The sequence below is a fragment of the Cebus imitator genome, unplaced genomic scaffold (assembly GCF_001604975.1).
Source record: "Cebus imitator isolate Cc_AM_T3 unplaced genomic scaffold, Cebus_imitator-1.0 Scaffold164, whole genome shotgun sequence".
NCBI classification, from domain to species: Eukaryota; Metazoa; Chordata; class Mammalia; order Primates; family Cebidae; genus Cebus; species Cebus imitator.
The window spans coordinates 1,103,770-1,126,344 of NW_016107479.1; the positions used below are offsets into that span (position 1 = coordinate 1,103,770).

Here is a 22,575-nt window from a genome sequence, read left to right on the forward strand (position 1 = left end):
AATCAATATCTAGGGATGAAAGTAGGAATCCTGCATAAAAAGTGTTTATATATTTCCTTTCATCTATTTATCGCTCTCTTACTGAGGCTCACCTCAAAGTGAGGGAGTCAAATCTCTGTATGTGTACATTATATTACCTCCCTGAATTGTGATTACCTGGGTGTTGCATATGGATAGCAACTGAATGGAAATCTTTGATTGTGTGTATTTATTAGGTTGCTGAGCTATTTTGGGGTAGTCATTTTACCTAGCTGACCTCAGAGAGTACCAGTTTTTTATGATGATTAGCATTATATATCAGAAATAGTTGTTCAAAAATTACTTACAAATCAAATCTCTATTTAAAAGCAGTTTATTTTTAATGGATCGTATGATGAATACTTCAGTAAAATGACTAATTCTATCTTCATTTACTGGTACAAATTTTAATTTTGTCATTTTTCTTTTCTAATGCAAGTTTTTTTAAATTAAAAAACAAATCCAGTGCTTTTCTAGGATGGAAAAGTCTGAAAAAATAGTCAGGATTGAAAGGGGAAATAGAAATGTGGAGGTTGGGTATAAAAAAGTTGAGAGAATAAAAGCTGGTACTTCGGGCAAACTCCAGAAATACTGGTGCTTTTGATGCCTTTTTTTCCTTTGCATTTGCCTCTGATCCACTTACACTTTGATGCAATTTAGGTCTCATTTCAATTTGACTGTTTTCTTTCAGATTTCAGTCTGAAGATGTTTAGTCTTTGTTGAGGAACAAAAATATCATTTTTAAGAAAGCATGTCCAGTAGGAATAAGACAACCTATGACCAGAAACAGTTGACTTTTCATGGCCTATACAAATTTGTATGAATAAATTAGCAAACAAATATGTCAGAAATATTGTTTATAAATAGTGGAGTTCAAACAATAATAACGCATGGAACAGATTGCAGCAGTTGGCTGTTACCAATATAAAAACTCCATACCATGCTATATATACAATGTATTCTATTATTCAAAGAATTTCCCTCCCTGGGTGAAATTGTCATTTTACAGAGAAGTACACTTAATAATAGTTACTTGGATTTTGCATAAGTATGGAAAAGCATATGATGCTATTTGAAATTAATTGAAGTATCAGTATATGCCTAAAAAGTTTCTTTGTCAAAAAAATTATATTATAAATACTACATATGAATAGTCAATTCAAATATTCACCATAACAGATGGGTGATTTAATTATGAGCTTGATAGGATGGAGATGAATATGCGCAGTGGTTCATGTAATAAAATATGTTTGTTAATATGACATTAACATTTTCAAAATTTGGTAGGGGTATCACTGAGATAAAGCTTTTCATGCTTTGTTGTAATGAATTTGAAAGACAGCCATATTATTTCTCTCATTTGAGGGGGACTTGTTTAGACTACTGAGCCTAAGTGAGGGCCACTAGTTTTGACGGTTGTGAATTTTCCTAAATCCTGCATGATTTGGGCAAAGTCCATCTGTACCTAATCTGCAAAGGTGGAAATTACTACATAAAGTACCTCAGTAACAATAATTTATATAACATTTTGTGCATTGAAAGTACTCTTTCAGAAAATATTAAACTAGATGAAACATGGGTCAAACTCAAGCTTTTAGGCGATGGAGCTGGAAAAAAGTATCTTTATTTCAAAGAAATTATGACACCTATCTTTGGAGACGTAGTATTCTCATTCTATTAATAAAAATAAACAATATCTAAGACGAAGTCAGTCTCTTTCCAATTTAATTAAAGGGATGTTTGATTTTAATGCTTCATTCAATTTACTTTGTCCCTAACCAAATATGCAATCATAATTAAATGAACTGTAGGCAATGTTGCAGATTCCAAATCTTCTTCCCATGCTGTAGGGAATGAATGTGATACACAACACTAATACTTGTGTGTAAACTACAGAAGGCTAAATACTCACTTCTTTAAAACCAAAGAGTGATATATGATTAAATGCTATATAAAAGAATGAGAATGTATTGATACTGAGAATAGGGATGACATATATAATCTTAATTAAGTTACATTCATTTGTATATCAGATAAAGTCCAATGCAGGAAAAAAGACATTCGTTTTTCTTTTTCATTTTTTAATTAAACAAATAGTATCTTTTTCATTTTTTAATTTACTTTAAGAGTAGTGATTCCAATGAAGATATTTTAATAATATTTTTTCTGATCAATTTCATATCATGCAGTCAAGGTTTTTTTTAGAGACATAAAGGAATTCTTTCTCTAGTGGTTTCTCTATTTGGCTAATCAGAACAAATGAACACATGTTAAGTACAGATTCCAGGGCCTATCCTAAAACTACTATAGAGGTAGGGCAGGTGTTGGGTGGTGGATACACGGTGATGTTGCCTGAATATTTAAAGACTCCTTCCTGGGTTATTCTTATTATGTTCCAGGCTTGGCAAGTTTCCTAAAATTTATTTTAACAACCTGCTCCCTGGGGACATTTATTTTGCATAACTTGGAGCTCTCTAAATATTAATCAACATTATTCTCAAATGAATAATATTGATTTAGTATCCATTTAATATAGGATGTCAATTCATTTTAAGAAATTAAGATTTAGAGTGTATATGCTGAAAGCAAAGCAAAAGGGATTTCTAGAAAGATTTCATAAACAAAGTAGTGTGTACATGGCAGGGGAAGCTTTTTAAACGAGTTGTTATAAGAAAACTCACCTTTGAAGGCATGGATACATGGATTTGAGATATGAGTACTGTGTCAAAATCACTATTAGATCACACTGGTATAGAAAAGAATCATTGTTAGGTTACTGAGCAATCGCAGTCATATATGGCCACTGAGTCTGTAATGATACTGCACACAGACTTTTCAATTGTCTTTTATCGGTAGTAACAGCACAGGGCTTTAGGGCACAGGGCTGAGCTGCCTAAGCACCTGTAGAATGAAAAAGGCTCCCACTCCGTTGTAAGGGGATCAACACAGTCCCAATTTACCCAGACCACAACAGCCCTGAAAGGGAACTGGTTAAGGCTCTACACAGCTTGAGCAAGAAGACGTCCATCCTCTGACAGATCTCTCAGACTTAACATTTGCAACATTCCACACCTTTTAGTCATCCCCAAATCCTGCTACTCCTGTAGTCTTTGGCACCTGCGATTTCCAACAGTTCATATAGAATCATTCTTGACTCTCTTTTCCTCTATTCCCATCTGCTGATCTATCAGTGATTCTGCTGGCTTTACCTTCTCACACCTCCACTTAGTCTCCGCTTGATAAACTGGAATACAGCAATAGACTTCAAATGATCTCTCTGATTCTCACCTAGCCAAAGGGATAGTTTTAAATTGATACTACAACTCTTTCCAAACAAAATTCAGGCATTTTCCAAATTATTGAGAGTGAAAGTTTAGGTATTTGAAATGCCCACATGGCCCAATGGAAAATCTACCTTTCTCTTCCCAGGATACCCATGGCTTGCTCTGGCTGTTTTGTCTTCATAGCACTTTTCATCATCTGACTTGCTATGTGTTTTACTCTCTTTATTTCTTTATCGCATGATTCCTGCCAACAGACTGTATGCTCCTTGATATCTGGTATTTGGGGTGTGTGTGTCTGTGTGTGTGTGTGTGTGCACACGTGTGTGTGTGTGTGTGTGTGTGTGTGTATTTTCACTCTTTATTTCCAGCACTTAAAACACTTCCTGGTACACTGAAAGTGTTCAATAATTTTAGAAATGCTACATAAAAATCAGTATTTAGATCACAGGATGTAATCCCAGAAGATAGAGGTAAGGAACATTTCTGCAATATAATCAATGGTTATAGGTCCTTTCTGTGCAATGACACAGTCATGTACTCATATGGGCTTTATTATGCTTTACCTTGAATTACATTAATTTGAGATCACATGTCTATGTTAACAAGATTATAAATTCCTTGAGGTTTAGGGTAGTGAATTGTGTCTGGAATTATAACTTTACCAAAGTTTAAAGAGGTATCATATTTTGCCTCGATTAGCACAACTAAGAGAGGACTCATGTCTTTCCATTCTGATTTTATACTTTTGACTCAGAAGAGTTTATACTTCATATGATTCCTCTGGCAACTGGTACAATACAATACTTTGTACATAGTAGAAAAATACATTAAATATTTCTTGATTAACCGCTTCCTATGTAATCTTTTAGTTCAGAGAAACATTTAACTTCCTTAGTTCTAGATTGAATTTTTTGAATAAAACAGCCAAAATCAGTGTGTGTATACACAGAGTTTAAAGAATTGAAGATGATAGATCATTTTCCCTGCTATGGCTGCCACCATGACTTCTTCACATTGCTGTTAACTAATTCTCATTCCAAGAGTCAGTGCTAGAAAGAAAGAAAATGGCTGTCAGTGCTTTCTGTTACATTCCCAGAAGATGGCTAAGTGTGATAGAAGACACTAAAGAAAGAAAATACTGGATTTGAAGCTAATTACTAATAAATGCTGACATTAATCCAATACTGAACTCACTTTATGCAGGATTATTTGGGACAAAATATTGTGAGTATATATCCTATGTTAGAACTTTGGCTATTCATAAGTTATATTGTAAGAAATTTTTTATTATGTACTTTAAAATAGTTTAAAGGTAGAATATCAGCTACACCTGGTCACAACTAGAAATACTCAGCTTGAAAAAAACCCGAGTTTTCTATCTTACCTCTTGTTCTTCAAAGGTCAAGTAGGCATTTTGGAATACACTCATTAGTTTATGACAACATTTTTAATATTAATAATAAATTTTTGTTTTTTCATGTGAAATCATCTTATAAATGATTATGTACATACACATGTGTGCATGCATGTACACACCTGCACACACATGCAGACACACATGCAAAGTAATTTGAGAGAACAACATATTTCTTTTGCTAATGAAACATCTCAGCCTCGTAACATAATGTCGTGGTATCCAAAGGTGAATTTTCAGCTTCTACAACTTTATCAAATGTTGAATAGAAAATAACTCACTGTGGGGTCTATGCTCACATGAAGGGGAAACAAATGGCAAGCACTAGAAGCTCAAGTATTTTCATTCCAACTTGATTTTGAAGTCTCTAATTAACATCTTCTATTGCTCATGGTTGTTTTTAGGCTAACATGGCTTAACTACTTTATTATAAAGCATTGGTAGCATTCTATAAAACATTTTTCTCTTTATTATTTTTACATATGTTAATTTTTAAAAGCTGTAGATTTCCAGCTAACAAAATACAAACACTTTAAAATCATCATGTGAACTCATTTTCATAAATGTAGATAAAGGTGGTAAAAAACTCAATTAATGCAACACCTCAAATATAAGCACTACTCAGATGCTAGGAAAAAAGGATTAAAAAGAGAAAGACTAGCAAGTCAAATGATGTGGTTGTGAAATCGAGTGATTTAACTTTACAAAAATTAATTCTCTTTTAGTGAAAAAAATAGTCCAACAGTTAAAAAATTTTCAACTTCAATGATTTCATGTAGCAGTTTAAGATTTTCAAAGAGGGCTCAGCAGGGTATCTGTATGAATTTGCCCCTGCAGATAAATTTCTTGAAAAAAGGATAAAAATATCAATCCTTATGTTTTTTGTCTGTATGACAAGTCTAACATAAATGTAGAAAGAAAATGAAACGATGGAAGAATTTTGGAAGTAAAATAAACAACATTATCAGTATTGGGACTGTGTACTTCCAATGTGTGAAACGCCGATTTGGGATTACCTTTAAGGTTACCTACTTGATCGAGGATTTATTCTGTCTCTGGCTTGCTCAGGGATAATCTAGATCTCCACTGGCAGTGCGGTAAGAGAAAGGTGACGTTTTCTTCTTGTTTATTGTTTGGTCTTTACCTATAAAGCACCAGCTTTTTCAACAATCAAAAAAGACCCAATTTACATGATTTCACTGGCTCAAGATGTAATTTATTGCTAATGGAATCACAGAAAAATGTTTCCACTGTTTCTGGAATGCAGAATCGTGTAAGGCAAATTGTTATTGAAGAGGAATTATTGATTCTCTTGTTACAATAGCTGCATTTCAGCTTTGATACATGAAATTTTATTTTTATTGTTGTAATAATTTATATTTAAGCCTCAAGTTTTCTGTGTAACCTTCCTTGGGATATGTTGTTTTAAACCAGATGTGACAATTTTACCTTAATGTATCATTCTCTCGGTGTGTCTTGAAAACCTTCCATCGAGTGAATGCTATCAAATCCGGGTTTGAGAAGTTATAAAGTTACCAATAACTTGCTTGGCAAACTTTTGCAAGAAGCTTTATCTTGTCCTCAATTTTACTCTCTGAATATACAGGAGACTGAATGAATAGATATATAACCCCCTCTTACTTTTAATATCTCCCAAGTTATAAAATTATTATTCAACTTTCCATAGAATAACCAAGGGTACATAATGAAACCATGGATGAATTTCTTTATGAAATGTGTTGAACATGGACTGGTGTGATTTTCTAAACAAATTAGTTTATTTACTATAACAAATGTTATTAAACAAAATGTTATATAAACAAATTAGCTTATTTACTATAACAAATGCAGTAAACAAAAATGTTAATCTAATCAGAATCATTTCTCTTTGTTCTCTCACAGGACATTGTACTTTGGTTAAAAGTGTTTCTCTGACAGTTGTGTATTACAGCTGGATTCCTGGTGCATCCATTTGCCTCATGAGATTGCACAAGCCACAAAGAGCAGGGAATTAAGTTGTTTTATTTATTTTATTTCCAGGCCCAATTCAGGTCTAAATAATATCATCTTCCATTGCCTGAGCATTGCTTTCATTATATAATATATTGACCTCCCCCCACTAAAGAATTCAGGCATCAGGTATTATTACCTCATTTTGCAATTGAAAAAACAGGTCAGAGATATTAGTTACTTGCTGAAAATGACGAATATGGTAAAGGATAGAGCTGAGATACTACATAGATCTTTCTGATGTTAAAGCTCCAGACCTTTCTCCTATGATAGGCTAGAACAGATGAATAACACCTGCTGAATCAAAGGCAAAGAAACCTTCTTTGTCTTCTGGAAACACTGTACTTAAAAACCTCCCCAAAATGTGACTATTTTATCTGACTATAAAGAGAAATAAGCAAAAGTAATTATGTTACACACTATCTGCATCAGCATTATCATCTCCCAAACAGAGCTATCATATTGAGATGTCGTGAGATTTAAGTATAATTATTTATTTGACATAAAATAGCTCATGTATCTGACACAAACAAGTTCTCAATGACTGTTACATACAATTATTATTATCATTTTTAAGTACTATTTGCACCTAAAAGTCAAACATATCTTGAATCAGAGGACATTCTTACTTTTAGAATAGCTCTACCATAAATTCATAAATTTCACAAAATATGCTTTCGTAATTATTTTAAAGGTGAATTGTGACCATTTGCCCATATCTTTTACTTTAATAAACGTCTCAACTTTTTGGAATTACAGTGTGCTCATTGTGTCAAGGAAAGATGATACCTGTGTTTCTGTGGGGAGAGAATAACCATGGTTTTAAGGTACATTCTTTAACTCGATTTTACAAATTGAACATCACAAAGAGTAATTTAATATATGCTCCACAATTTAATACAGAGCTAAATTAAATAGTTCTATATTTTAACATAGAATTGTTTATCTAGAATACCTTTGGCATTAATAAGCCCTGATAACTATCTATTTAAAAATGAACAAAGTAGGACCTTTTATCTTTAATATAATGCTACCATCTAGGCTAAAATTATAGTTCTTATACAATTAATATTATATTTGGTTATTGTGACTACCCCAGGCATTCAATTGTAGTATAATAACAATTATGGTTATAGTAATCTTCATTAAGGTATTATATTTACTTATTTATATGCATAAAAACATATAGACACTAAATAGCAGAGCCAGGATAGAATCTCACATCCAAATTTGGGTTTCTTCCATTCTTAGTAGCTAAGCAGTCCCCCACCCACCACTATCTTTATCTGTGGGGGATACATTCTGAGGCTCCTAGTGAATACCTGGAACTGCAGACAATTCTGAACCCTCTATTTACTATGTTTTTTTTTCCTATAATAATAAGTCTTCACTTAATGTCATCCACAGGTTCTTGGAAACATGACTTTAAGTGAAATAGCATACGGCAGGTGCTCAAATAACATCACTTTGTTCAAAATTGTTTCTTTATAATGTTGATGAGTTAAAAATTGGGTTCCTTATAAGTTGTTTCAGTTAAAGACCCAGTTTTCAATAACCTATGTATGACATTAACTGAAGATTTCACTGTACTTACATCCCTATGATAGAGTTTAATTTATATTTTAGGCACAGTAAAAGATTAACAACATTAACTCAAAATAAAATAGGACGATTAAGTAAAAGAAGGGTTACGTGAACACATGCACTGTGATATCGTGACAGTCGAGGGTGGCTAAGTGACTCAGAAATGGGTAGCTTTGAAATTATAAATAGGCTGGACAAAGGGTGGATTCATGTCCTGGGTGGGAAGAAGGAGGACTGCACAAGATTTTCATCATGCTTCTCAGAATGGTGCAATTCCTCTGTGCATTGTCTATTTCTACTGTAATTTTCCATTTAGTCTTTTTAGACCGTGGTTGATCCCAGGTGACTGAAACTGCAGAAAGTACAACCAACGGCTGGGGGAACTACTGTACTGGCAACAGTGGCTTTCTGTGAGGTTTTGATGAAACTATTCTACACTTAGGGAGATGCATATTTGATAATTCAGACTAATTAGTGTAAAAATATGAAAAGGATACATTTGAAGAGAGCCAATACCCTGGTTGTCCATGATTTCCATTCATTAAGGGAATGGTGGAAATATCTAGCATAATTGTATGTATACCTCCAGGTGTTCTTGATGAAGAAAATGGATTATTTTGTTTGAAAAAAGATTCATTAGAGTCAGGAAAGCAAAGTCAATGAACAGTTTGTAAGACGGAGAATAGTCTAACATTTCTGGAATGAAGTTACTATGAGGAGCTAAAGAAAAAGTCCCTTCATAGGAGTTGAGTCACTGTGTAAATCTGTATATGGAAAAAAAAAAGAAAAAAAGAAAAACCCTCCTTGGCTGTTTTCCAGCATGACTAAATGCAGTGTTTTGTTTCTCTTGATAGATTACATACACCCCACCTTATTTTCTCCCGTGTTGGCTAACCCTTGGTATATGTGTACATACCCACACATTGAAATCCCCTCTATTTTTTTCGTACTTGTCTTCTTCTGTAACACTGAATCAAAAAGAGAGATATACTAAAGAACAACAGATCCGACCTTCAAAAAACATCTGAGGGTCTCCTAGATTCAAAAGCTCAGCAGTCCAAGCAATAGCAACATTCGGATGACAACTGGGACTTTTGGACTCTCAAGACCCTGGGGATTGGAAAGCCACTGTGACAGAAACAGTGTCTTTAACAACTCCTGTTTCTTTTTCTTCCTGGGACTGTGGCTGGACTACATTTCTCAGCTTCTCCTGTGGTTAGAAATTAGATTGGATCATGACTGAATGCCAATGGCATATAGGCCAAATTATATAGAATTCATGCTTGCTGTTTAAATCCTGTAAATATTCCACTCATATTTTTTTTCTCTGTCTCTGTCTCTCTCCTTTCCTCTTCTTCCTACTCCTCCTCTTTTCTCTCTCGGATCCTGTCTCTCTCTCTCTCTCTTCACCTTTCTCCCTTCCCCTTCCCTTCCCTTTCCTCCTCTCCCCTCTCCTCCCGTCTTCTCCCTTCCCCTTCTGTCTCTCTCTGTTTGCTTCCCTACCTCCCCCTCTCTCTCTCCTCCCTCTCCCTCTTGTCTTCCTCTCCCCTCAGGGGAAGACTGTGAGATCCTGAGGCATTGCAGACCCTAGGTTCCTGAGTCACTTCATGGAACAAAGCACCTGGCTAATTGCACTGAACTATAACACAGGTAATAAAGAAAGGTTTGTTGTCTTAATCCAGTGAAATTGTGGGGTAGTTTGTTACAGTGGTTATCCTACCTTGACCACTTAGCAAGGCAGTTTCTCTTTTATAGATAACCTTACTAGCATTGAAAATAATAAGCCACAAAGTAGTTAATTATTTTTCCACTACATTAAAACGTAGTTCTAGAAAAGGATAAATTCAACACATTATACTGCTCCCCTTAGCCATCGATGTTTCCTCTTTACATAATTGAGACCAAATCTCCTCCTTTGACCATGTGGAACAGTACACATTATGAAGAATGAAGAAGGCTTTTTACACAAACGCACATTAAAGAATCTGATATAAATAGATATTTATATAATATGGATAAATATATTATCTGGTATATATCTAATACAAGCATATATTCATATATCATCTGATATATATTCATATATTCATATATTATCTGATATATATTAAAAAACATATTCATATATTATCATGTATCTATATATAAGAGTTTATTATCGAAGTTTCTGGGAAAGTGCAACTATTTATTCTGGAATATATGCTTAGGGCATGAAGGTGGGACATGGGAATCATGGAAGTTTATCATTAATAGGTTAATAGTTTGGGCATTCTCATGTCCCCTTTCTACCAGAGAACAATAACAATGCCCGCAAAGCATGTGGTTTGACGGCTACATAGACACATTCGTCCTTAAAGTGATTATCTTGGTGGAGCTCCATTAGGAAATTAAAACTGGGTGCTGATAAAACGGAGTAATTCAGTGTGCCAGTCTGTTCCTTGTGCTTGTAGGGACCATCTGCAGTTCTGCAAAACAAGTGTGGGCTGTGGACAGGTGCTCTTTGAATGCAGGCTATTATCATTTAAGCTCCATAGAGGCAAAGCCCACAGAAGCCCTAGAAGAGCAGCAAGCAGGTGTGCTGGCGCCATCTCCAGAGAACTCCGATGCCTCCCTCCTGAGGGACCCAGTAACACGACCAGCAGGATGATTGGCATAAGGGACAGGAGAGGTGGGTCAATGAGCAGTGAGTTATAGCCTGTCTAGCTCAGGTTTTAGAATGAATTTGGGAGTTTTATTCTTACAAATATGTTTTCCTCATCACTCTTTGAACTTAGTACTAATGCAATGATGGGTAAGTGGTTGCCATCAGCAACATCAAAATTAATTTACTCTTTTGGCAATGAAATCAGTTCTTAGAAATTTTCCCAAAGTTAGCAGGGACTTGCTTGCACCTGGTAGTCTTTAAATTGCCCGTTGTATTTTAATATTCTCTTATAGTGTTCATTGCATGTTTTGAGCTTAACTAGAGATGTTTGTAACTTCTGTACATCACTTGATAGAATAAGGAACTGCAGCATGTATCGGAAGTTATACAGTAGCAAAGGACAGGAAAGAATTCAGAATTTCTGACTCCTGTAATTGAATTCTATTTCTCCAGTGGTTTTTATTTTTAAAGTATTTTCACATACCCCATCTGTCCTGTATTTCCATTTACTCCTCTCAGTTCATTATTTTCATTCATCTGGCTCTGTGTCCTGGAAGATTAATCTATAGGGCCATATTGTTGGGCTTCCTGGTCTTCTGGCTTCCTGTTGAGTTCAACCCCCGGGGAACACTGGTAGGAGCAGAGACAGAGAGTGCTTGCCAGAGACTAGCTGCATCTCTCAGAGGAAGGCCAGAGCTCCTGGGAATGGCCCTTTCTCTCCACAAAGCTTTCGGTCTTTGTGTCACAGTACTCATTCTCTGCACTCACCTGTCTAGATGGTAACACTTCACTATCACTTGGTCTCTCTACTCCTCTCCCTTTTGCAAATAGACTGCTTATTAAACTCTCCCCAGATTTCTAATTGGAGCATTCTACTTGTTCACTTCTGAGACCCTGACAGAGCAACCATCTCATTTGATGTTTATGCTGAATCTATAAAATCTTTGTCTCCATTTTGTAATGGAAGGATTTGATACACAGAAAAAGAAATGACTTGCTTAAGGTCACACAGCTAGTCAGTCAGTGGCTAGAATTCAGCAATTTTGACTCTTACTACAATGTTTCTTCCACATTCCTGCATTGCCTCCATTTTCCACAATTATTTAATCATGTTAACCACATTATATTGAATAAATGTTTAACTCATTTTCACCTTCTATTTTCCAAGATCAGGCATTGAAAGGGAGCTCCTTTAAATGAAAATTACTGATGAAAATCATTTATGGTAATGTGGATGTTAATCATAGTAATTTTTAAAGAGCAAATGTTTTCTAATGGCATAATTAACAGTCACAGGAGATCATCACAATATGGGTCTCTTCAAATATCTTTAATATTAAGAGTTTAGTACATCAGGCATTCACAAACACTGTATGTTATGAAAAAATAATTGGCCTAGTAATTTGGTCACACATTTTGAATGAACAATTGACTCATCCATCCTCAGGGAGAGGAAAGCTTGATACTGCCAGTCCTTGGGTGGAAAATCATTATGATTTGGACAGTAACATAACCAATTATAAAAACTACTAACTTGCCTAGTTGTACCAAGTGAGTTGAAATGAACCAAAAAGGATTTCCTGTTATATGTGATATCTCAGTGCATGTTTTGTGAGGTTTTCTCATGTGATCATTCATCTGGAGATGTTTAGATATTCTTCCCTCTTCTAGGAGCAGATGTTCTGTGTATGGGGGCACACTTCCTCTACGATCAGGTCTTTCATTATTACAGCGTTAATAACGGCAACCCAGCCAAGGGAGTATTTCCCTTCTTTTGTTACAGATCCATATAATATGTCAACATTCAAAAAAGTTAAATAAGGTAAGTATTAGGAAAGGGAACACCTCACCCTGACAGATTTGTGTTTGCTGTTTCTGCTCTGTGACAAAACCCCGAGTTCATATGCGATCAGAGATTTACGAAGCCCTGCATTCTGCCTTGTAATGGCTACAGTGGTGTTGAGCTGCTGTGAGATAATTTACTGTAATTTGTCACTTTTTGAAACTGTTCCAAAATAGTCTGCTGACATGTACTAAAGAGCTTTCAATAAAATCCTAAATAGTTCATTTTCTTATGTCAACTGGAAACATTAAGTGGTATCTAAAATCATGTAAAGATTTATTGAAGTGATTGAAAACTTTCTTTAATGGCAAGTTGGCATATCACAAAGACAATATTGGCATTAAAATTATGAGAAAATATTTTAATTGCATCTTAAACATATTCATATCGTGTTTTAGTTTAACTGCATCACCTCACCATTTGGTAAATGTATCAGTTTAAAGATATTCTGAAAGTTTAATAAGCAACTTTTAAACAAATATTGGCAAAGTAAAGGGGATAGTTGTGATTTGCATAATTTAATTATTATTGAAAATCACAGGCCAGATAGCTTAAATTCCAGGACACATACTAGTGTAATTAGGTTAAAGTTGTAGCTTATATACTGTTTTTCCTTAAGAATCTAAGTATGTGTTACTAGGCAACTAAATGTATCTTGGCCACTGTGAATCACTTTCTAATTTATTTAACATGCAACTTAACTAAACCAGATAATGTACACGTATTATTAAACATTAACAGAAGGTTCCTAAATTTCTTTTTGGCATCTCTGCCGCTAGAAAAATGAATATATAATAGCAGTTTCAAGCTGTGTACAGAAAATTCCCCATGATTATTGCTTATAATTATTCTCCTTAGGGGGGAAAAAGTATAGTGTATATCTTTAGGTTTGAATATTGAGTGTGCTTTTAACTTAGCATATATACTTATAGGATATTTTTGTATTAGTCAAGACTACCTGGTCATCATAATGCTTTAATTTCTAAGTTAAATATAAGAATAAAAAGATATAAACTAAACTCTAACACACCCGCTCCTCACCCCCAACCCCAATTTTAAAAAGCTGTTGGGCCAATAATAACAGGAATCTGTTTTCCTGGAGTGGATCTAAGAAGGAAATAAAGATAAAATTGTCCTCATGTCTAAGCTGTGCTATAGGGAGTGAGCTGGCTTTGTGCTGTGTAGAAGCAAGAACACAACATAATAGAATAGAACTGGAGCTTGGTCACAGATTGGAACTATGGCCATATCCTTTTTCCTCATTCAAATTCATAGGACATTCTCCTACCCCAATTTCCTCAGGCAAAAGATACCTTACAATGGAACCTTGCAACAATCAAATCACATCTAAGGAAACATAATTAACATAGGCATGTATCATCAACCAATACAACCCAAGGAAAAACACTCTAACTGAAGATATCCTTCAGGAAGAATGGGGAAATAAGTGTCTGAGGCCACCTTTACCTAATCACTCCTTTGTCCACTACATCCACTAAACAGACTCTCCTTGTCAAAACTACACTTTGACTGTTCAGTAACATCAGACCAAATGTGACTTCAAGAAGGGTTTTGATAAACATTTTCCACTGTTATAATTTCTCATGCTGAACAGAAGTGATCCAGAATAACATGCCTGTAGAATTCTATGATTTAGATTGTTTATTCATTAATAGCTGTATTAGACCCCTGCTGTGCATGGCTAAAAGTCAATTTGTTATTTTTTTAAATTTAATTCTACTGTCAAACTCAATTATATATTTGGTTGTAGTAAGTCAGTGCTTCTCAGAGTATGATTTATGAGCCAGATATGTCAAAAGTACATAGAGTATGATTTTAAATGTAAAATGTGGGGCCCTAGACTTCTTCAATTGGGGTCTCTGATGTGAGGCTCAGGAGTCCCCAGGTGATTCTTATACACATTGAAATTTGAGCACCACTGTAATGTAATTTTATTATTGTTGTTTTTCTTTTTTTGATAAGGGCTTATAGTTAGCATGAACAGATCCCCACAACTAATTTATTTCACAGCTCGAAGGGACCTTCGAGATTACTGCATTCAATATCTACATGATTAAATGAAGATGTGTTTGAAGTTCCAAAAATATTTGATTATTTCAATGAGAAGCCAGCCTTAGAGACTATTTCTGACATAAGTAAAAACAATAATAACTGTCATTTAAAAAGGATCAGAAATATACTTGGCAAATAGCATGACATTTTTGCCAATAAAAATGACCCTCAGACATAGAAAGGTAATTTAGGAAACATAGCTTATAAATAGGTGGACAATTTCTACCAGTGCTCACTAATTCCAGGTGGCCTTTAGAATGACAATAGCTAAACACATGTGGAGCAGCTGTAGTGATAATAAGGTCACCCAAAAACATTTAACTTGACTTTTTAAAAATGTTTTCTGACTGATTCTTAAAAATGGACAGATTTTGAAATTCTTGAACGTGATATGTGTATACAGATACACTTTACCACCAAATTGGAATATTAAGGTAGAACATCACGAGATTAGTCATTTTAAAAGAAATGATTCTTGTTTTGTATGATTTGATCGTATAAATTCCAAAACTGGTTCGCCAATCTAAGAAGTAGTCTCAGATTCTATTATTTGCAGGGTTCTAGGAACCTGAATAATGATAAATGGTCCAATCCATAAATCAGCAAAACTATTCTTTGGAGTAATCACTGTGACTCTGGAACTTTGAATTTCTTGTTTTTGCAGTAAAAATGAGCTTCCTGGAGGGGAATTAATATTGTTATCCTCTTTCTTTCTTTCTTTTTCTTTTTTTTTTTTAGCATGAGACCCTTATTTGGCACTTACCATAAATTTTACTACAGAAGGCTCTGCTTATTTTCTCCTAAGTCCAATGCTGGCAAACTACACGAGGACCTGCTGGTTAAGAATGTTTTTACATTTAAAATATGATTTTAAAAAGAATATGTTGTATCATGTAAAAATTATATGAAATTCAAATTTTAACGTCCATAAATAAAGCTTTCTTGAAGCACAGCCAGGCTCATTTGTTTACCTATTGTCTACAGCTGCTTTCAAGTTACAACTGCAGAGTTGAGCAATTGCTTGCCACAGAGACCATATGTCCCACAAAGTCTAAATTATTTACTATTTGGCTCTTTATAGAAAATGTTTGAGACCCATCCCCTCCCCCTGCTTCCCTTCTACAGTAGTGGCTTTCAAAGTCTATTTCCCAAACCTGCACTATCAATCAGCATCACCAGGGAATTTCTTGCTAAAAATCTGGGCCTCACCCTCTATATTCAGAATCAGAAATTATGGAGGGAGGCAGTTGTGGTAAGTGGACTTGGAAATTGGTGCTTTACGACGCTTTTCAGCTGAGTCTGATGCATGCTCCAGCTGGGGAACCACTATCACCTGGAGGGCTTGTTTTAAGAATGCAATAAGCAAAAATGATTTGAAAATACAGATTAATATGTATATGGATGCCTTATGATTTACTTAGCTTTTGTATTGCATTTGCAAGAAAAGCATACAAAAATAAAGAATAAAATTATGAGTACTGATGACTACCCCTTGTTGCCAGAGAGAAAGCTTCTGCTAGAGAAAAAAATTCCATGTTTTACTTTAGGGGTTACTTCAATTTTAATAGGCTTTACGAAATTACTTCAGAGTAGCTTTGATAAATCAGAAAAATGACATGGCAACTTTTTTGGAAGCTAAATCTCAGTGGTACTTAAGAAGGCTTACCACTTGGTTTAAAACGAAGAAAATACAATATATCTCAATTGTTTACATACAAAATTAAAGAACCCAACCTGTAATTATATGTGGAAATAAAATTGACTTCAGCAGAAGGAAAGGGAAAAAAATACAGCTTCTTTTTGTAGAAGAATCTAATCCTGATATCCTGTCATTTGATACATACGTGTCATGAACACCAAGTACTCACCCCCATATGGCTGACATTTTTGCATCTACTATTGAAGATGAGACTGCTTAGTCCTAATCAGAACTGAAACTGTGACGACAGATGAGGATGAAAGGAGACATAAAAACTAATTTTAAAATAAAATAGAATAATCCACTCTAAGTGAAGCTATTGCTTTAAAAAGCCCACTAAAGAAAACCCTTTAATGGCTTTTAACATTCTCCTCTAAGACAATGAATAGCTCAATGTACCATTCTATTCTCATTCAGTGATATTTATTTCAGGATAGTAATGAATATTTAATTTCAGTACTATTTACCAGTACAATAAAACCTGAGGTAATAAAAACAAGTAAATGATATGGTTACAAAAGCCAGAACAAAATGGTGCCGTTTCAAATGGAGGTTGTAATTGAGGGGTATGGTCGTAGCAGGCTAACACTGCCTTTGGAGACAGTAAGCACATCTGACAATGGATTTAGTTTTCCAAAGAACACTGTAAACTTATAATGAAAAACTTTATTTTCGGTTATGAGACATTCAAAGATGGTCTTGGAGTAGTTAAGAGTTCGGCTTCGGTAGTCGATTGTTTAGGTTAGAGACCTAGCATCATCTGGATAACTCTGGGCAAGGTATAACATTATCCTTCACCTCAGGTTTTGTCTATCTATCAGACAAAGAATAATAGCATTATCCACCTCATAGTCTTAATGGGAAGATGACATGTGATAATCCACATAAAGCTTGTAGCCCTACACTCGGCCCATAGTACGCACTGAGAAGTGTTAGCTATTGTTACTGCCATTATTTGTTTATCATAAATTTGCAATGTAGTGCTGGTGGTATGGCAAAAAAGATACACAGAGAAAGATGACTCAGTTTGCCAACAAACTCTCATACATCAGGTCAGATTATTCACTCAACTTGCCCTGTGGATCAGCTTAGAAAGAATTTATTGGTGGTGCTCCGTAGAAAGTATTTTAGCAATGTATGCATGGTGACTCCACAGACAAAGTTCACGGGTACCCCTGGCAATCAGCTTCAGCAATGTGTTCATGAAATACTGAGATCATCCAGGTAAAAAAATCCAGGCTTCATCCCAATCCAAGTAGGCGATAACAACTTTCACTTTTCTGTGAAAAGTAAGGTTCTCTCAAATAGATTCTTCGCTACAATTTCCAAATGAAAACACAGTCAATAAAAGAGCTCTTGTCCTTATGCCTTAGCCTGTAAATTTCAAATCTCTCTGCCTTGGGGTGACAGATATTTCAGTGCTGGCAGCCGCCTGGCTGTACTGTTGCTTCGTGAGGGGATGTCACTGAGGCAGCTCCAATACCTGACCTCAGTCTGCGTGTGTGAGAGATCCTTTCCATTTAAGTACCTGGGGACTTATGGCTTAGTATAAAAATTGAACACTGGTAAAACTATGTATAGGCAGTCCAGTATACAGGAAGAACCACTTTACAAACACAAGTGACAACATCTTGCTTTGGAACAAGTGCTGCTTCCTTTCACCTGAGCAAATGCCAGCCACGTCCCTAACTCATAACACTTGCAATTATAGATCCAGAAAGCTGCCTTGTTTTTTGAAAACTTAAAAGGTTGCTTTCTGTAATGCCTAACTGTAAAACATTATTCTGACCATGGACATATCTCATTATATGCTTTTTACCATCAGAGGGTGATATTAGTGTTCCTATGAGAATGTATGTATGAGAAGCCACAGTATAATCATTCTGCATCATCTGAAAGTCTCAACATACATGCGGCAAATACTTACTAAGGATACGTGCTTTGTGGTAGGGTAGGGCTGGGAGATACAGTGATAAATAACATAAGTACAGTCTCTCACATCATGGAACTTTCATCATCTAATTGAAACCATATTTTTATAGGAAAACAAACAATGGCAGATATGCGGTGACATAACATAAAACTTTTGGATGCATGTGTCCGATAAAACAAGCAAGTCCAGTGAAATTCTCCTTGGGGTGCCTGTCCATGCCCCTCTGCCACAGAGATACTTCAGTGGAAGAAAAGCAAAGGTTTGTGAATTAGAAGTACCTGCTGAATACACTTTGCAAACAAGATCACCTGAGATCACATTTTAAATGTTATCACTAGGCTAATACTTTATGCAGCCATGGTAATTAAATATTTCCTCCCAAATCAAAGATAATTACCCTATATTTAGGGGTAGGAATGGCTCTAACCTCCATTATCATTATCCCCTTCAAACGTTCTTACTCTCTCCTGCACTTTTACCTCGGATCTCAGTGAATTCTAGCAGAATCACGATTGTTTTGGGGAGTCTGAGGCTTTTGTTTGGGCATCTCCTGCTCCTACTGTTTCTGCTTTCCCTGCCTCATGCCTGTCTTAGCAACTCAAAAGCAATGATGTTGCACATTCTCTACCCTCCTAGGCTTCCCAGATCCCAGGAACTCAGCCTGGGTCTCAGATTACATAATCAGACACATAGGTGTTGAGATCCCTATTTCTGAGTGGGAGTGGACATCTGGGGATGGGTGCAAGATGTCTCACAAATGAAATTGGACCTGAAGTTCTGAAGAACTGGGGATCAAAGTGTTCAGCCTGTTTCGATGAGATAGACTTTAAAAACTTGGAAGGGTTGAATACCAATTAGGAAATTCTCTGGAAAATATTCTCTATTTTTATTTCCTTTGAGAAAACTATCTTGGAAGATTAATTTTAGAGGCTATTGGAGACTAAGTTTTTAATATAAAATGCTTCGGTTGTTGATGAGACAGGTTTTGTTTTTCAGATCATCAGCAAGATGGCACTTTGATAAATCACAGATTGCTCGGTGCCTAAAGATGCACACTGGGACAGTTTTCATCACAATGTGATATAAAGAGGCAAATGAAATAGTGCTCCAGATCACACCTGGGCCAGCTGGGTGATAGCACCCACTGTGTCACTAAGAACCAGGAGGGTCTATCATTTTGAACAATGTGTTCATTGTTTTCTGACCTACCTGTGAGAGTAACTTTTTTAATCACTTAGGGACTGAATTTGATCTGGAGTTTGTTGCTTATAAACAGTTAAATGAGGGAGAGTAATGGATAGCAGAGACCTCTGTAAAAGGAAAAGAACTGTGGATTTTTTTTTTTTTTTCTGTCTTGATAACTGAGGTGGAATCTTCTGTGTCATTGTATTGTGTATGAATGAAGAGCTGGTCACTGATTCACCCTTGCACATTTGCATGCACTAGCTAATACTAACTGGTTCCATGTCTAATCCTTGAACCAAGCTTTCTGGCAAAGAAAGCTATGGCATCTTTCATAGGCATCTGATTTGAATGCACATGTAGAGACATTACCTGTGACTTCAAATTTCTTATCCTGATGCTCTGTTTATTTTCAGAAGGTATTCAATATAACATTCTGCCAGGTAAATCTAGGTAAAATTTTCCCTTATTCCATCACTGAAAGTAAATTCTAAAGGAAATGTTGAGCACTTTCACTCCTTGATTCGTTCTTAATCTCAAGGGGGAAATTATGATGTTCACAGACAGGGTAACGCAGAGCATAGGATCCTAACAGTAATAACTATACAAGATTATGGTAAAAACAAATACGTAAGCAAGAATTCAGGAAAGAAAACAAAGTTGTCAACCAGCTTTATCCCTGGGTGGTGGAGGTGGGGCTATGAATGGTGCCACATGAATGGACTGACTATAATTATCACCTTTCAAATATTGCTGTGGCACTGTAGAGGCTAGTCCAAAAGAGGCTGATCTCATTTGTCACCCAGTGGTTTCTTTTGGGTCTTGGGCAAATGGGCCAACACTTATTTTCAAGGCTGACCTCATCTTTTCTGGCTGTTGAGTAGACTTTGCACTTCAGTTGATGAGGGCATATGAGAAATGAACCAGATAAATTGCTTGATTAGAATCTTCATGAACCAGAACTGATGAGAGGGCACACATTTGCTTGTGAATTAAAAACCAAATACATCTTTCTGAGGCCCTAAACTGGTACTCATTTATATCCTCCCCACTGTGCGCTGTTCACTAGTAGCAAACCGGGGGCTATTCCTTATTTCAGAATTTTCTTACCACTGTGTGGGGCTTCACTATTGGCCATGCTTCTCTTGTAATTCTCATGTTAGTCTATAAATGGCATTCTGGTTAGAAGGGGCACTGATCCTCCTCCTGCGCTTTCATGGAATGTGAAGGAGGGAATGAAACCTACCATTCAGCCATTTTTAAAGTAAGCTTGATTATTATTTCTTCAATAGCATCAGCTTCTATCACATAATCAACAAACAAACAAATAAATATAAATTCTCTTTAACTGCTAAGTGGTTGGAAAATAGACAGACTCTATAGTTTTTAAAAGGTAATTATATTTAGCCAAAATGAAATCAGCTTACATTCTTGGCACTGTATACGTAGTAACAGGTCTGTGTGTGCCTGAGTATATGTGTGTGAGAATGTATGTTTTGGGAGTGATAATGTGACAACATATTTTTTCTTCTCAAGTGTGACATGGCTTGGAATTAAAACTTTACATAAAAATCATGAAATTTTTAAAATGTGAGAGCTCAGTTTCTCCATGTGCCATAAGGTACAGTAATTAATGTCAGTTAATTTTGTCAGATTACATGTGATTTATGTAGCTTATTAATGGTAAACAGTGATATTAACTATACATTTAAAGATGTGTATTTCGTTAACTTAAAAGTGTCTAGGTCTCTACAAAATACCTCTTTCTAATATGAAATATATTTGATAAATTGGTGGCAAATTTCAAACACACTTTTCTAGCCAATTATCTTAGAGAAAAATCAACATTCATCTACCGCAGTGTACCAGGGCCAAAATCCATTAAAATTTGGGGTAGAGGAGACATAAATGTATATCCTCAGAACATACCTTCTGATATTTTACGGGTCCAGGAACTACGAAAATGTATCTGATTTAGGTTGTTAATTAGTGAGGCAGATAGTGTTATTGTTCTGCAAATATTCACTGCTCTCACCTGCATTACCCCTGGAGGAATATACGTCCCTGCCTTGTTGATATTGTGGATAGCATCACTTACTTTGGCCAATGGAATGTGAGTAGACATGATCTAGTCACATCTAAGAAAAATTTTGTGCTGCCTGATTTGTCTGCTTGCACTCCTACTGTCACCCATGAGAAATGCATGATCCTGGGAGCTGCAACTCTTTCAGACCAAAAGAAAGACCTAAACCTGATGCTGAGCCTGGAACATGAATGCCACAATGAATTACAGACTTGCAAGTGAGAACGAATAATATATAAGTAATATATAGTAATTATAGTAATAAGCTGAGATTTTGTGGTTGGTTGTTGCTGTCTTAGACTGTTTAGGTTGCCATAACAAAATACCATGGACTTGGTGACTTAAACCACAAACATTAGTTTTCTCACACTTTTTGAGGCAGAAAAGCCTAAGAAAAAGTTTCTGGAAGGGTTTGGTTCCTGGTGAAGCCTCTCTTTCTGGCTTGCAAAAGACTGTCTTCTCGCCGTGTCTTCACATCACAGGGAAAGAGAGAGCAAGTGCTAGCCTTCTGGTCTCTTTTCTCATAAAGATACTAACCTATTGAATCAAAGCTCCACCCTTCTGACCTCATTTAATCCAAATTATTTATATAAAGGGCTTATCTCCAAATTATTATATACATTTTAATGGGATGGAAACATTCAGATGATGGTAGTTATACATCATTGTAGCATAACCTCACTGACACATGGTTGTTACTGAAGGCTGCCCCAGCTCTTTGCATCAGTTCTCACTAAAGCAGCAACAGGTAAGCCAGAAAAGTAAAAGGAAAGTGTAATCTGATGTGGGCAATTAAAACAACACAAAC

The 22,575-nt window shown here is 35.6% G+C and overlaps 2 protein-coding genes across 46 annotated transcripts in view; one reads left to right on the top strand and one right to left on the bottom strand.

The window, feature by feature from the left end:
- The window catches only part of PTPRD (protein tyrosine phosphatase receptor type D), a 2,344,803-nt gene that overhangs the window by 834,913 nt on the left and 1,487,315 nt on the right, over positions 1-22,575 (bottom strand). The gene's annotated exons all lie outside the window — the stretch shown is intronic.
- Positions 1-22,575, top strand: part of LOC108314930 (uncharacterized proline-rich protein-like) — a 312,726-nt gene that overhangs the window by 284,795 nt on the left and 5,356 nt on the right. The window contains exon 2 of the transcript XR_005202734.1: positions 9,864-9,960. The gene's annotated coding sequence lies outside the window, so the exon portion shown is untranslated. The remainder of the gene's footprint in view (positions 1-9,863; positions 9,961-22,575) is intronic.